Genomic DNA, 16,329 nt, shown 5'->3' with positions numbered 1-16,329 from the left:
AAAACACAGTTTCATTTAAAATAAGAAAATGCTTGTTGGGACTACTGCATGTATCCCTACATGGAATTCATCTTCTAATTAATAAAAAAATATATAATAATGTTCAATGTTGATATCATTCAGTTTTAAAACTAAACCCAAAACACCTACAGCACAATAGATTACAATAGCCAGAGCATTTACCTTATTCTGATGACGAGTAAATATTGACCAGGCGAGGTTTTGTTTATTCAGTTGCCATGACAACTAGGTTTGCGCATAAGCGCCTTCCAAGGACTTCTGAGAACAGAGCGCGAAATTGCGATGCTACTGCCCGGATTAGGCAAAACTGAATGGAATCAGACATTATATTTATTTTTATTCAAATTTAACGAAAGTACATTTAATTTTTGTGCGATCTACCAGCATTGCTTTTGCGATCGACTGGTAAATCACGATCGACGTATTGGGCGCACCCCTGCTCTAAATCATCACTTCCGGTCAGCAACAGTATGCGCATGTGAGGTAATCGCAAAGGCATGTGGAACACCCGAGAACTTGGAACACATGTTTCAAGTGAGTAGGAGCATAGGTGGAAATTGCGAGGGGTCTGAGGGTTGTCCCCCCCTAAAATATAATTAAAATATGTGTAATGTAAATAATATAATGATATATTCTTAAAATAATTGTTTAAGAAATAAAATAATACAAATGCAAACGGGGCAACAACAAAAAAACGTTTTAAACATTTTGAGTCCCCCCTCCCTTGCCTCACAGTGCTTTGGTCCACTGCCTTCGCCCCTTTTACCTCACCACCAACACACACACATTCCGGTGGCGGGAGAGAAGAACAAAGTTTTTGAGTAGTTGTGGAACTCCAGTAAGTCAATGTTATTTTATTCACTTTAAACATCAGATGAAGTGATTATTTTCTCTTTAATATAGATGATGCTGAGTCATTAATAAATCATGTCAAAAAACAAATATATGATTGTGTACCAATGTACTTTTGTCACTGATGCAGTCTGCTATGTTAGCGATTATAACGTTTAATGTTACAATCAAACGTTGAAGGTATACAGCTTCATATGTTCACCCTCTATGGCATGACTTTTTATTTTGGGGGGGAAAAAAATATGTTACCCCATTTTTTGGGAGCTTGGGGGTCCCTGATAATATATCCATCATAAAATGTGACCCCCCCCCCCCCCCCCCATCCACCCCTGAACAAAATATTGGTTTGTTGCCTCAGGGCAACAATGTGCTACGAGGGTACTAAAACACCAAGGTTTTCTATATGGAGTGGAATAAGGAAAACATGTAATATATTCATTAGAACACGTTTTATTTTGACAAACATCAATAACAAATGGTTCCAACCAATCAAAAAAACAATGAACAATCAAATAAACAAACTACTACTAATTACAACACCTCATGTATAAATGTTTCTTACATTTCATATAAACATATTAACCAACATCCGAATGACTGTGTGTGTATGTGTGTGTGTGAATATGTGTTTGTGTGGTTTATTGGATATTGTTTGAATCAGTGCTTCTCTTTTTGACAAAGCATATGATTTCCTATTCTGTGTGAAACCTCAGAAAGCAGTTGCTGGTGGATGTAAAACAGAGGTGAACATCACATTTCCGGCACTTGGCTTTTGGTGTACCTGTGCACCCTGGTACCTTGCATCTCCCCTTCTTTTCAGCCATAATCCCAGTGGGCTGTGGCATCCTCTTTTCCTCATACTCACCAGCAATTGTGGAACAGGGGCGACATTTCTTGCACTCCAGGCTCTTTCCACTTTTGCATAGGGCTTCAGCAATATAGGATTTGAAGGTATACAGCTTCATATGTTCATCCTTTCTCATGTCAGTACATTCACAATCTCTTCGGTAGAGCAGCCATGTGGTCACGATGATCATATCCAGAAAGTGGAACACCAGCCGGTGGTACCACCTCTTTGATCTGATTTTGATCCGATACAGTGCAAGCAGTGAGTCAAGCAGATCCACCCCACACATATTCTTGTTGTATTCTTTCACCACAGCAGGGCAGGGGACTTTGGTGATAATTCTTTGCTTGCGATCCCACCTGTCAACCTCGGTGACTGGGTGGGCTCCAGTGTAATCACTGAGAAGGGTCACTGAGCGATTATCGTACCACTTTACAGCATACAAGGTGGTTTCTCTCACCGTGGCCATCTTCTGTTCAAAAGATCCACGTCCCGCTCTTTTCAGCTCAGCATCGCACATCAAGTTGACGCCTGGTAGTCTGTTGCCACGAACAGTACCAGTGCAGTGAATTCCCTGCTGAGCCAGTGTAAGCACAAGAGGGACACTCAGTAAACCAGTTGTCGAAGAAAAGCTTGTAGTTCTTTTGCTTGGGTATAGGCTGGGCCAGGCGGAGGACAACATTGCCACTTGCTCCCACATCTGCTAGCTCAGGGGTTGTACAACTCTCCCTGTGTAGATTTCCAAGTTGTACGGGACACCATCAGAGCCAGCCAAGACGAGAATCTTGTAGCCCCATTTCTTTGGTTTTGATGGCAGGTATTGCTTCAATCGGTTTCTTCCCTTGAATGGGACCATCTGCTCATCAACAGCCAGCTTCTCACTCATTGGGATTGATGTCAGTTTTGAGGTTAGATGAGTAACCAGTGGTCGGATCTTGTGGAGTGGATCATTATTATCCTCCTGTCTCTCTTCATTGTTATTAAAGTGCAGGTATTTTTTGATAGCCTCCCATCTATTCAGTGTCATAGTGTCAGCTACTTGGGACACTCTGCAGGCTTTGTTCCAAAACATGCGGGTGCCTGGTAAACCAAACAATGACATGTACACCACAATCTCCAGGAACTGCTCCAATTCTTTTATGGTGAGGTTAAGCGGCTTGTTTGCATCATGTTGTATCGCATACAGATTTGACTGCTCTACAATAACTTCCAGAATGTCTTCAGAGAAAAACAGCTTGAAGTACTGGAGGGGGGACATGATATCATCAGATCTTGGAAGCAGGTCCTGCCATTCTGGGTAATCATTGAAGTGTGCATTGTGGGGCGTTCTCCACCGGGGTAGGCGTGGAACATCAACCTCTTCTACAGCTTCATCTTCATCCTCAGACTCCGTGTCATTGTCAACAGACAGGCATTCTCCTAAAAAAGACAGCAGGAAGCGTGTGTGTCATATACCCTTCATCATACAATGACATGCATGCAAACAAACACGCACACATCACACATACACATCCATGCACGCACACACGTTACTTTGCTGACTGACCCCTAACTGACCCCTGACCTCCAAACTGCCTCTCAAACCTGATTCAGTGATCCTGTCTTCCTGACTCTCCTCAACCTCACTGTCCTCATTGTCACTCTCCTCAAGCTCACTGTCCTCACTGTCAGAAGGAATGACCCTAACTGCTCGATCATGTTCCTTCCGCCCGTAAAATTTTCTTGTGTCCATTTCCTGCAAGTATCAGTAGATAGTAAAAACACTGATCATGAAAAATGTATTTCTTAATGCTGACTGTTCAGTGTAATTTGTACACATTATGTGTACTGTTAATAAAGAAGAGAGATAAAGCTTGCCAGAAAACACTAGGCCTACTCATTTAGCCAGATTATGAGATGATAGGCTTGAGTGACCAAACTACATTTTCCATAATTCTCTGTTGCAACATAAAAATAATAATAATAAAAATAATAATAATAAAAAAACATTAATTGCACATATAATATGCATTCACAGAGCTTCCCAGGAGGGCTTGAATGCACCATGTGGTCCTAATTTTGCATCCAATCACATCTCCCCACTTTAGCATATTGCCTGAAAAAAAAAGTGGTCTAACTGCACAATGTTGCCCTGAGGCAACGAACAAAAAAACACAGTTTTAGTATATAAATAAAATCTAAATATGTCTTTAAACAATCAAACATACTTCTTTACATACTGATGCACATACATATATTTTTTTTATATAAAGTTATTTAAATTTAAACATGTTAAAAAGTGAAATTGATCTTACCAATTGGTGGCACTGTGTCCCATGCGACTTTGCTTCCAGAAAGGACTGCCCCACCCCCAAACAAAAGGCCACAACCACTTTAGCCCCTCATTTGATTGGACAGACATATCAGGTGATATTATACTTTTTTTTTTTTTTTTATAAAAAAAATTAAAGGGGCAGTGTGAGGTCCAAAAAGGTAGTTTGTTGCCTGAGGGCAACACCATGCCATAGAGGATGCGTTTACCTAGATTGTTTAATACAGTAGAATATCCCCACTCACACACACACACACCCATAGAGTGTACGCATACACTACGTGATGTAACATTAGTCTTGTAGATTAGACTAGTCCGGGTGCGCATTTAGATTTTAACGCTTTCACTGTGATTTAGTCGGTTTATATCATTTAATATAGTTTATCTAATATAATATCAAACGAAGAGTGCAGTTTTTCTCCAGATATCAGCATGATAACAAATGTGATTTTGATTTTATACAAGTTTAATAAACAAGAAGTTAATATTAAGTGATGTAAATCATTTTATTTATTTTATATGGGGACACTTTTTCACAATATTGACGTTTTTCATTACTTTTAAATTTAAGTTGAAAACATATAATTTTAACTTAGCTTTTAGTTAAGGGTATTTGTTAACTGAAGTAATAACTTATTTTTATTTAGTTTTTTTCCCCTCTTTCTCATCTATACTGTTGTGTGAGGGTATATGTCTACGAGTGTAGTCATGCCTTCATTTGCTAGGCATGGTAAATGTTTTTATGTATGTTTTAATTATAACAGTGAAGCAACAACGTTGCTATTAAATGTGATATATAAATAAATAAAAGTTGAAGTTAAGTTCAAGTTCCATTGTATTTTGGTGGCTTGATTGTGTAAACAACTTATTTACAAAAGATTTATGGTTTTGAAGAATGTTTTGGTCAATTTAGTCAGCTTTTTCATTAAACCAGAAAGAAACTTTGAGAAGAAGGATAATGGAACGGTCTCCATGCTACACTAATAATAGTAGTAAGGATTTCCTCGGTGTACACGTATCCTTGCAAGTACAATTTTGCCTGTATTATTGGTGTCCCCTTCAAAAATGGCTCTTGAGAATTGTTATGTTTATTGTCCCCCCCAACATTTTGATGAAATTTTCGCCCCTGAGTAGGAGGAACACTGTACAGAAGCTTAGTTGGTTTTGGTTTAGATCTGTATTTATCTGTTTCTTTACTCAAAATGGTGTGTTTGTGTGCTTATCCTGGATGTCCGAGAGGAGAATGTGAGATTACTTCTGTAACATGGCAATGCAAATCCGTCATGAAAGACTCCGTGATGTCCACCCTCTCGTGAAGCTACCGGAAGCGTTGGATTATAGTTAAAAAGTATTTTAATATTGTACTTTTTTTTTTGCACCAAAAGCGATCGTATCGCTTTTGAAGAGATTAATTGAACAGCTGGTGTCATATGGATGATGGTTATGCTATCTGTGATTTTTGAGGCTTCAAAAGTCAAATCATCATCCACCATAGATATTTTTCTTCAGATCTTTCCTGGTGGAGAAAGAAAGACATACACACCTGTGATATCATGAGGGTAAGTAAATAATGAGAGAATTTTGAGGTGAACTAACCCTTTAACTGTTTACATAATTTTAATTTACAGTTTTTCTGAATTGCTAAAACACTAAACATCATTTTCAAATCAAACACATTTGTCAAATCAATCACTCTTTTTGCAAAACTCTAAACACATTATCACTCACTAAAACACATTTCGCACTAAGGATGCACTTGTGTTGCAAAACGGTAAACAAAACGGTAAACACCGGCAGCAAAAGTTAAACACAACTACAACACAGTTGTAATCGTTTACACACAACGACTCAAAATTGTTCACGCTTGTTTCTAATGATGGGAAAACGTGATGCTGCGGCTGAATCAATCTCTCATTGACTTTGATTTTGCAGTTTACATTTACATTTATGCATTTGGCAGATGCTTTTATCCAAAGCAACTTACAGTGCACGGACAGTTCCCCCAGAGCAACCTGGAGTTACTGTAAGTGCCTTGCTCAAGGACACAATGGTGGTGGCTGTTGGGATTGAACCAACAACCTTCTGCTTACCAGTTCAGTGCTTTAGCCCACTATGCCTCCACCACTCCAGTTGCAGTTGCACAACATCTTTGAGTTTACTGTAATGTGTTTTTCATTTAGATTGTTCTTTGTTCGTTGGGGTTTTGGAGTTTGTCTACTGTATTTTTACAGTATGCAAGTGCTGAATAAACAGACTTCAATACTGTATTACTTGTATTACTTACAGTATAACTGTAAGTTGCGATAACTTTTTACAGTAATTGCAAAATGGGCTTACTGTATACAATAAAAAATAATAAAAATCTGTAACTACATGCCCTAGACGCTGTGTTCTCCATTTTCTGATGTAGTGTCTAATGAATGCTCTGTAGTGTTTATATATTCACTTGCTGTGTGTATGATCTGAAAGCATTGTTTGATTTTGAGCATACATTCAATGGTTTTGAGGCCATTGTTTGATTTTGCCAGAAGAGTCAGGGGTTTTGTGAATGTACTTAGAAGATTTGGTTTTGTGTTGAAGTTGTGAGAAAATGGGTTAAGGTTTCAAGAAGTGTGTTTTAGCAATTCAGAAAAACTGTAACATAGACTTTGTTCAAAATGAGAAGGTCCTCATATAGATGAAGGGTTTGAACCAGAAAGATTAAATGAGCGAGCGATGTGGAACATCTCTTAACACCCTAACTACAGATAATGCCTTGATCTACTCATGAAATGAGAATTATTTAAATGAGACCCATGGCTCTGAAGAGCTTAGTATTGCAGTAGGTATGAAATATATTATCTGGCTTTTTATTTTGTACATGAAAAATAATAACAAGCAGTCCAAAACTTAGGGTGATTCTCACACGCTCGTTAGTTTTAATCCATTTGTCTGGCGAATCCCAAAGCGAGCAGATAGAGAGTGTTTCCACAAAACAAACAGCAAGAGGGTGAGAATGAATTTGTGCCAAAACAGTGCTTCTTTTCCAGATTTGTCTTGCAATTGGCAATTAATCCCTGGAAAGAAGAAGTTGTTTGGAGACCAGATGAATGGAGCTGTCAGTCTCTGAGCAGGTGGTTTGCGGTCCCTGTGCATGTGCAAGCATGCTCCATTCAGCCACAATGAAATCTCAGAAGCAATGTTTTTGGTTCTGCTCTTTGTTTTCTCTTGTACCCACGTTTCCACGCCAGGTTGTGGCTTTTGATTCATCCTTAAATCCCTTCTCATTCAAAGAAGAGTGAAAAAAATCTTTGTAGCGCTTTAACCTGCTCGTATTCTGAAAGGGCCCCAAGTGCTTAACTATATCCTTTGCTTATAGATATGCTTTCAGTGAATGAAGGCATTGTGCAATGGAGGGATTTGCTGGTTCGCTGGCTGGAGTTTTTTTCTTATATATTTTGAGGGAACAGTGGAATGTTTTTTTGTATGTACTTTTTTGATGAAAAAAGTGTCCCCAGAACAGTGAGATAAATCTGACAAAACCTCCCTTTGGGGACATTCTGAATAAAAAATTGACTCAAATACTGTTTTTTTTTTAAATTATTATTATTATTATTATAAAAGTGCAAAAAGTTTTCATTTAGGGGTAAGGTTAGGGTATATAGATTAACCCTACAGCATACTTGTGAGGGCCAAATTATTGAAAATTTGCTACTTATAGTGAATCATGTATACTGCCTTCAAAATATTTGAAGTGATCCTCAAGAATTTAAAAGGCTCTTAAATCAGCCAAATTATAAGTTAGGTTTAGGTGGAGGATAGAAAATATAAGTACATTCAAAGAAAATCTATTGCATCTATGTCTCACTAGTGAAATAAAGATATTTTTCTGTGTTGGAGAGAAATGGGTCCTATTGTGCCATGCAATGTAATGCCAAGCAATTCTGTACTTTGTGAGACATTTGGGACTTAGAATAAGAAAATGTTATTTTTCTTGCTTTGCGGTGTGTTGGCTGGTTGTTGTTTTTTTTCATTCACAAGTGAGTTAAGGCCTGTTCTATTTTGTTGTTTGGGGAAGATCTAATTCATAATTCTGTAAGAGGAGCAAGTTTGGTCAATGATGCAGTTGAATTTGCTGTATTTTTATTGCAATGCTTTTATCCCATCACAAATGTCTTCACAGCAATATTTCAGTTGCTTTTCCTAGTCCATAAGATTCAATTGAGAGCAAATGGAGACTTTTGCTTAATTCTGCTTTTTTTTTAAAAAAAGAACTCTAAAAACAGTCTCCTATAAGGGATCTCAACTACAGTATGTCACATATTACCGGTATGCAGAGATTTGCCAAGATACCACAATCAAAATCAGACATTTTAATATGAACTGAAATATTTTGAATCAAATTCTTCTAAGACCGAATGGTCTGCGCTATGCTATCCACATTAATGGGATAGCTCTATACTCTTACTGCTGCTGATCAGAAGCGGTGATATGTAGTCAAGGGCATTATCAGGAACTTTTGGGTGGGCCTCAATTTAAAAAATATATATTTCCTCCAAATTATCCTTAGCAACAGAAATGTGGTGCATCCAAACAGTTCTTTCACACTTTCAGAGAGCAGAATTTATGATTTTGTTTTATATTTTCTAAATATATATTTGAAGTCAAATCTGAGAATTTGAAGTCTGATCACCATCCACTTGAATTGTATGGACCATCTGAGCTGAGATTTTTCTTCAAACGTTTTCTGCTGAAGAAAGAAAATCAAACTCACCTGGGATGATGTCTTAACTATATTGTGTGGGGGTAGCAATCAACCACTGTTGCGCTTAATTGGTATGAAAGCAGTCCATCCTAAATTGCGAAACTGAACCTCTTTTGATTATGTATAATGTGCATCTTTACATTCTCCCAGTAGCATTTATAATAGTTGCTGTGAGGTCAGGGGAGGGGATGTTTTTGTGTGGTACTTTGTGTAGTTTCGTGTTTTAATGTGCTGTGTGGTGTTGCACAGTGCTGTGTTGTGTGCTTTCATTCATGTGCTTCTTTCTTTTTTGGGGCTGCAGGGGAGATCAGTGGCATAGACGGCGGTCAGCAAAAGAGCTGTAGCCTGTCATCCTAATGGTCTAAAACTGTCTGCAATAATGACCCAAGAAACAACCACAAAGTCCTACCTGTACACAATCACACACTCTCACATTTGTGCAAATACACAAGTAGACATACAGTATATCCCTGCCTGCTTATGCAAGGATACGTCAATCTAATAATAAAAGGATTTACTGCATTGTTTTTATAATTTCATACGGATTTGTCTGAGAAAATATTGTCTGGAATACAGTGCGTGTGACATACATAATGACCTCTGTGCCACAGCGTAACCCTTCCTCTCATCCGTATGGCATGATTGTGAACTGCTTTTGCCACCCAATATTCATTTTGGGTGAACTATTCCTTTAAGTTCTGTAGTACAACATTTGTACAGCATACTGTTTAGATTAGGGAACCCCGCACCAGATTTGACCATCTGTCAATCAATGGGGTTTCCAAGCTGTCCTGTTTGGACATGGGCCTCTCAAATCTATAGTCCCGGACTCCGAAGTGTGTGTTTGTTTTGCTGTTCTACTCTCTCGTTCTAACATTTCAATGAGATTGTGGTTTCTGTGTGAGTTACAGTAGTCTGATGTCTGGGTAGGTGAGTCACTGACAGGTAAATGACCCTCCATGGTCATTTAGTTAATCATGAACTAGGTCAAATAATAGCTATGTGTCAGCCTATTGTGTGAAGTATATGTGATCGTTTAATGGCAAGGAATACATTTGTATAAAAGAAGTCTTTGTTGTAAAGCTATATGAAGTATATTCTGCTAATATAACAGGTTGATAAATGGTATTTTACCTGTCTATGTATCATTTAGGACTATGCTAATTGCCTGCTTGGAATTTAAAAAAAAAAAATTCTTATATATGTAAATCTGTACTATACATATTTTCATTGACATGAATAAAAATGAGGATGTGAGGGATAAAAGTACGGTCCATTGAATAAGTTGTAAGTTTTTGTACTTTGGTGTCAATCATTCAGCCAGCAAAACAAAAAAACAAAAAAACTAGTTTAGACCTTAAGGCTACGTCTACGTTAATGTATACACATTTTTCATTTCAGAAATGCTCTCCGTCCACACTGCCATTTTTAATCATTTTTACAAATGTTGCCAGTCCACACTGAAACGTATGAAAATGCGTAAATCCCCTTACTGCGCATACGAAAAATTGCCTTTGCATTGTCGGTCTGAAATGCAATTGTCCTCGTGTTCTGTCGCCGGCACACCAATTCCTAGTAAACTTCTCGTCACCTTTGAAGGAATACAATGGGAATGTTGTACAAAGTAATATTTATCTTTAACAATACTACCTAAGTGAATATCAGACACAAAAGTGCCACTATAACACAGGCCGCCTTCTTGATTGTTTTGGTTGAATGGATCACATGACTGCATCAAATGACAACAAATACGTCATTGTTTTCAGATATATCCGTTTTCCCAGTCCACACAGCAACATGAAGACAGCGTTTTCAAATTTATCCAATTGGGAGATAATTTTCAAAAAGCTTAGTTTTTGCTGACATAAACACCACCTTAGTGTGGACTAAAGGCCAAAATGTGGAGAAAAAGATGCTGTGGCAGGTCGGAGGGTGTGGCCGGCTCATGATTCCACACACCCGGCCCCTAATCAGGCTATTTAGCCCTCGAGAGGTATAAAGGCAGACCGAAGATGGCAGTGCGACAGAGAGAGAGAGAGATTTACGGCAGCTGTCCGTAAATCTCTCTCTCTCTGTCGCACTGACATCTTCGGTCTGCCTTTATCCCTCTCGAGGGCTAATTAGCCTGATGCGTTTTCAAATAAAAACGTATTAGTGTGGACAAAATCCTAAATCAGTCTATGCTTACAGAAATTCAAAGCACTGCCTCATGTGGGCAAAGCTGGAAGTGTTGTTGAACAAATGGCGACATGAGAGCTCCATTTTCCAGGTAAAATGTGCACAGTGTCCCCAAAAGTGTTTTATATTAAGTTGTATTTTTATGTCTCTTTCTCTCCCCCATATATATATATGGTCATTGCACTTAGAATAGTAGTTCTGTGTCCATAAAAAATTATATCTATTATTCAAGTCTTCATCTACCACTAATGCTCAAATATTTGTATGTCTCCGTGAAGCACTGCTTGCACAAAGGTGACGGAGATTTGGCTAACCTCGCAGTCCATTAAAAGGATAGCTGACTGTATCCGGACTCATTTGTTTCTTTTCTTATTCCTTTCTTACCTTTTCTCGCTCCTATTAGTTTGCAGCCCTCTCATTATTAATCTGTTCTGAACATCTCAATCAAATATGCTTATTTGAAGGAAAGCAGCTTACTGTGATTTTGACAAGTAGGACATGTTCATGGATCAACAACCTTGTTGGTCCTGGAACAACATTCCAATCGACCAATCAGATTTTAGGGATAGGGAAAGGGTTAGGCTTAAGGCTGGAGTTAGGTGCTTAAACAACATTCTTATCAACCTACTTTCCATGAGATTTTAGGAGTAGGTTATGCATATGGCTAGATATAGTGTTTGAACTAGATCTGATGGGAAAGTTTTTCCAGGATCTACAGGAAAGGTTGATCAGGGGACATGTCTTACTTGGTAAAAATGATGGGTGACTGGGATTTGTCCAAGTAAGACATGTTCCTTGATCAACATCCTTGTATGTAATGGAACAACATTCCATTTGAAATCAACCATGATCAACATCCTTGTATGTAATGGAACAACATTCCATTTCCTATCAACCAGCCAGATTGTCTGAATAGGAAAAACAGTATAGGATTAGAACTATGCTAATATGATATAAAGCATTCTTACCAAAATATAATGTCCTTCTGATTTTAGGGATAGAAGACTGAACTCATGAAAATGTTGTTAGGTGGTTGCTTACACGTATTGCAGCAGCTCCATGGTGAAATAGGACCACTTCTCCAGGACCACTTCTTACTTGCCAAATCCACAGTGACTAAAATTATGGTCACCAGAGCAGTACAGGTGAAACTCGAAAAATTAGAATATCGTGCAAAAGTTCATTAATTTCAGTAATTCAACTTAAAAGGTGAAACTAATATATTATATAGACTCATTACAAGCAAAGTAAGATATTTCAAGCCTTTATTTGATATAATTTTGATGATTATGGCTTACAGCTTATGAAAACCCCAAATTCAGAATCTCAGAAAATTAGAATATTACATGAAATCAATAAAAAAAGGATTTTAAATACAGAAATGTCGGCCCTCTGAAAAGTATAATCATGCATATGTACTCAGTACTTGTTTTGGGCCCCTTTTGTATTAATTACTGCCTCAATGCGGCGTGGCATGGATGCTATCAGCCTGTGGCACTGCTGAGGTGTTATGGAGGACCAAGATGCTTCAATAGCGGCCTTTAGCTCTTCTGCATTGTTTGGTCTCATGTCTCTCATCTTTCTCTTGGCAATGTCCCATAGATTCTCTATGGGGTTCAGGTCAGGCGAGTTTGCTGGCCAATCAAGCACAGTAATACCATGGTCATTGAACCAGGTTTTGGTACTTTTGGCAGTGTGGGCAGGTGCCAAGTCCTGCTGGAAAATGAAGTCAGCATCTCCATAAAGCTTGTCTGCTGAAGGAAGCATGAAGTGCTCTAAAATGTCCCGGTAGACGGCTGCGTTGACTCTGGACTTAATAAAGTACAGTGGACCAACACCAGCTGATGACATGGCTCCCCAAACCAACACAGACTGTGGAAACTTCACACTGGACTTCAAGCATCTTGGATTGTGTGCCTCTCCATTCTTCCTCCAGACTCTGGGACCTTGATTTGCAAAATTTGCTCTCATCAGAAAAGAAGACTTTGGACCACTGAGCAACAGACCAGTTCTTCTTTTCTTTAGCCCAGGTAAGATGTTTGACATTTGAAGCCCATGTCCAGGACCCGTCTGTGTGTGGTGGCTCTTGATGCAGTAACTCCAGCCTCAGTCCACTCCTTGTGAAGCTCCCCCACACATTTGAATGGCCTTTTCCTGACAATCCTCTCCAGGCTACGGTCATCCCTGCTGCTTGTGCACCTTTTTCTTCCACACTTTTCCCTTCCACTTAACTTTCTATTAATGTGCTTTGATACAGCACTTTGAGAACATCCAACTTCTTTTGCAATTACCTTTTGAGGCTTTCCCTCCTTGTGGAGGGTGTCAATGATGGTTTTCTGCACAACTGTCAGGTCAGCAGTCTTCCCCATAATTGTGAATTCAACTGAACCAGACTGAGAGACCATTTAAAGGCTCAGGAACCCTTTGCAGGTGTTTAGCTGATTAGAGTGTGACACTTTGAGCCTACAATACTGAACCTTTTCACAATATTCTAATTTTCTGAGATTCTGAATTTGGGGTTTTCATAAGCTGTAAGCCATAATCATCAAAATTATATCAAATAAAGGCTTGAAATATCTTACTTTGCTTGTAATGAGTCTATATAATATATTAGTTTCACCTTTTAAGTTGAATTACTGAAATTAATGAACTTTTGCAGGATATTCTAATTTTTCGAGTTTCACCTGTATGTGTTTTTGGGACAATAAATAAAACTTCTTATGTGCTCTTCACTCTAATGCACTGCTTAAATATTCTCTCTTTGATGCAAAGCACTTTAAACTGATTCCATTCCATGTGTTCCACGGACAGTTTTTCTGGCATAAAGAGCCAATGAAACACACACAGTGCAAATTCAGCATGAGTTCAGCTTATCACTGGTCACTATCAGGATTCACCTATATCTTTCAACAGGGGTCAAATCCCTTCCTGTTTTCAATTTAAGAAAACCACATGCCACAGTCAATGACCAAACAGACACACAAGTGCAAAGATGGTTTTGTCACTGCAGTTGGATTGCCTCTTGGCTTTTCCCTTTTCATTATATCTCCGTCCTGAAATTGTGAGCTGTAGAGTGCGTGAAGTCAAATGCTGCATTTAGTTAGAATTGTGATTTGACACAGTACATTTTCCATCATGTGTGAAGTACTCAAAATACTTGTCATGTTAACTCGCTCAATCATTAACCTTCTGTGACTCCTATGGTCCCACAATCTTTGTGATCTTTTGCATTCATATTTACAATAGCAATACTTAATGTGTACATATAACATTTGTTTAATTTTGCCTGGCAATTTATATCAATAAATGAAATATGAAGTCATTTTGACAAATATAACACAAAACCACAACTTGCTGCTTTGTTTTGAGACTAAAATAACACACACGTAACATAGACACAACAATCTTCAAGGAAAGTAAATGTAATCATCAAAAAATTGAAATAAAATTGAAAAATGATCAAGTAGCCTAGGAATGTCATTTTTTGTTTTGTTTTCTTCAGAGCTCAGTGGTACCTGATTTTCAGAGGTTTAAACAGAACAACAGGAAGTTATCACTTCTAAGAATAATACCACGCATTTCTAACAAGAGGATGGATCTTGACAGCACTGTAGGAAGACAGTTCCTACACTCTTACGATTTGCACTACAGAATTAAATTACTCTGCTTAATCCACTGACATGCTGTAGGCAACCATATGCATCCTGAGACTTCTCAAATTCTAGCTTAAGCACAGTTCAAAGTTCTGGATTGAATTCAGACTCTGCCCTACAGAGGAACAGAGACATTACTCGCATCTTTACCTGCTCATATGCAAAGACCATTCTGACCAAATAGGCTACACCTTTCTTGAAATATGAAAAATGGAGGCAAGGATAGCCAGAAAAGAACAAGGAAATGGGAAGAGCTTACCTGAGCTTTTGTCTTCTTGATTCAGGTTCTCTTCTTTACAGTGTTTTGGGTGAATTTCATTCTACACTAATCCATCGTTCTGAGCCCTCAGCATATCTGCAACCCTTTCTGTTCTGTTCTTGCTGTCTCTCTCCCTCTATGTCACTCTAGATCTCTTGTTCTCTGAGCAGTTTTGAAGTTAAGACAGTTTTTTTTCTCTGCGCAGGATCTCTAGACTCAGAGACAGGGAAAGTGTGATAATATTTGAGACTGTAGAAACTGTGTGTTTGTGTGTGTGAGAGAGAGAGAGAGAGAGAGAGAGAGAGAAAGAAGCTGAATGGATAAGAGAAAGTGTGTCTACACACTGTGTCTGTCAATATGTGTGGATGGAGTGTGTGTGTATGAGCGAGTGAATGAACAACAGACAGAGAAAGAGCGCACAAACACATTACCCCTAAGGGAAATTCCTCCCTCCCTCACTCTCCTCTCTCTCTCTCTCTCTCTCTCTCTCTCTCTCTCTCTCAGTTTCGAGCCCCCTCCTATCTGTACTATCGCTCTGCCTCTATCCCCGGCCTCTCCACCACATCGTTTGATTTGTGTTTCATCAACTTCTCATTCAAATACATGAACTCAATCTTCACTTTGTCTCCAAATGTCATTTTTTCCCTCTCCTCATATGCCATGTTCAGAATAGCCTGTTTCTTTTCCAGGTCCCTTTTTTCATTTGAGGGCTTTGGAAAGTATTTGCCCCAGAAAATCCCCAAAATCATGAATAACTTACAGAGTGCTGGCACACAAACACACAGGGCACAAATAGATGTGCAGAATGTATGTAGCTCCAATGTGTCTGTTAATCTCCAAATGAACTGCACACCGTCACTGTATAATGGTACACACTGGAAATAATTATTCTGTGCAGTGCAAAAGGTCCGTATTTAAATTGTTTCTTTGTGCTTCATGTGCTTTAAATAAATCATGAGCTGTATTTTTGATAGTCCTCATTCAATCTATAGGGGTACAGAACAAAATATTTTGATAGCATAATAATTTGGTGACATTATCTTTTCTATATATATTTTCTGTATTAGATGTATTGTGAAATTTAGCACAATATTGGGTCAATAAATGTATTTTATAATCCACACAATAAATCAAATGTGCCTTTTTAGACTACCTTAAAATCCTTTTAATATATTTTATAAAATTAAATATAGCTTGATTACCAAATGTTTGTGTATAATTATACATATATGTATAAATATTGTTTATTATTAACATAATATTTACAGCTGATTGAACAATAAAAAATATGAATAATGATCTTTAGATTGACCCATTGTATATTTCTATAACAACTACAATAATAATAATAATATTAGGAAAAACTATAAAATAATAATAATAATTAATTATATTAATTATTATCATCATTATTTATTTATATATATTTTTTAAATAACTGATAAATTAAATTAGCCAAATTAT

The 16,329-nt window shown here is 37.9% G+C and overlaps 1 protein-coding gene across 1 annotated transcript in view; it reads right to left on the bottom strand.

Annotated features, from left to right (window-relative positions):
* The window catches only part of hs3st1l2 (heparan sulfate (glucosamine) 3-O-sulfotransferase 1-like 2), a 30,920-nt gene extending 15,689 nt beyond the window's left edge, over positions 1 to 15,231 (bottom strand). Inside the window, exon 1 of the mRNA XM_052125585.1 lies at positions 14,866 to 15,231. The gene's annotated coding sequence lies outside the window, so the exon portion shown is untranslated. The remainder of the gene's footprint in view (positions 1 to 14,865) is intronic.
* Between the last annotated feature and the right edge of the window lie 1,098 nt (positions 15,232 to 16,329).

Source organism: Xyrauchen texanus, chromosome 4, assembly GCF_025860055.1.
Source record: "Xyrauchen texanus isolate HMW12.3.18 chromosome 4, RBS_HiC_50CHRs, whole genome shotgun sequence".
Classification (NCBI taxonomy): domain Eukaryota; kingdom Metazoa; phylum Chordata; class Actinopteri; order Cypriniformes; family Catostomidae; genus Xyrauchen; species Xyrauchen texanus.
Note: the sequence above shows the minus strand (reverse complement) of the source record. Positions and strands in the feature narration are given on the sequence as shown.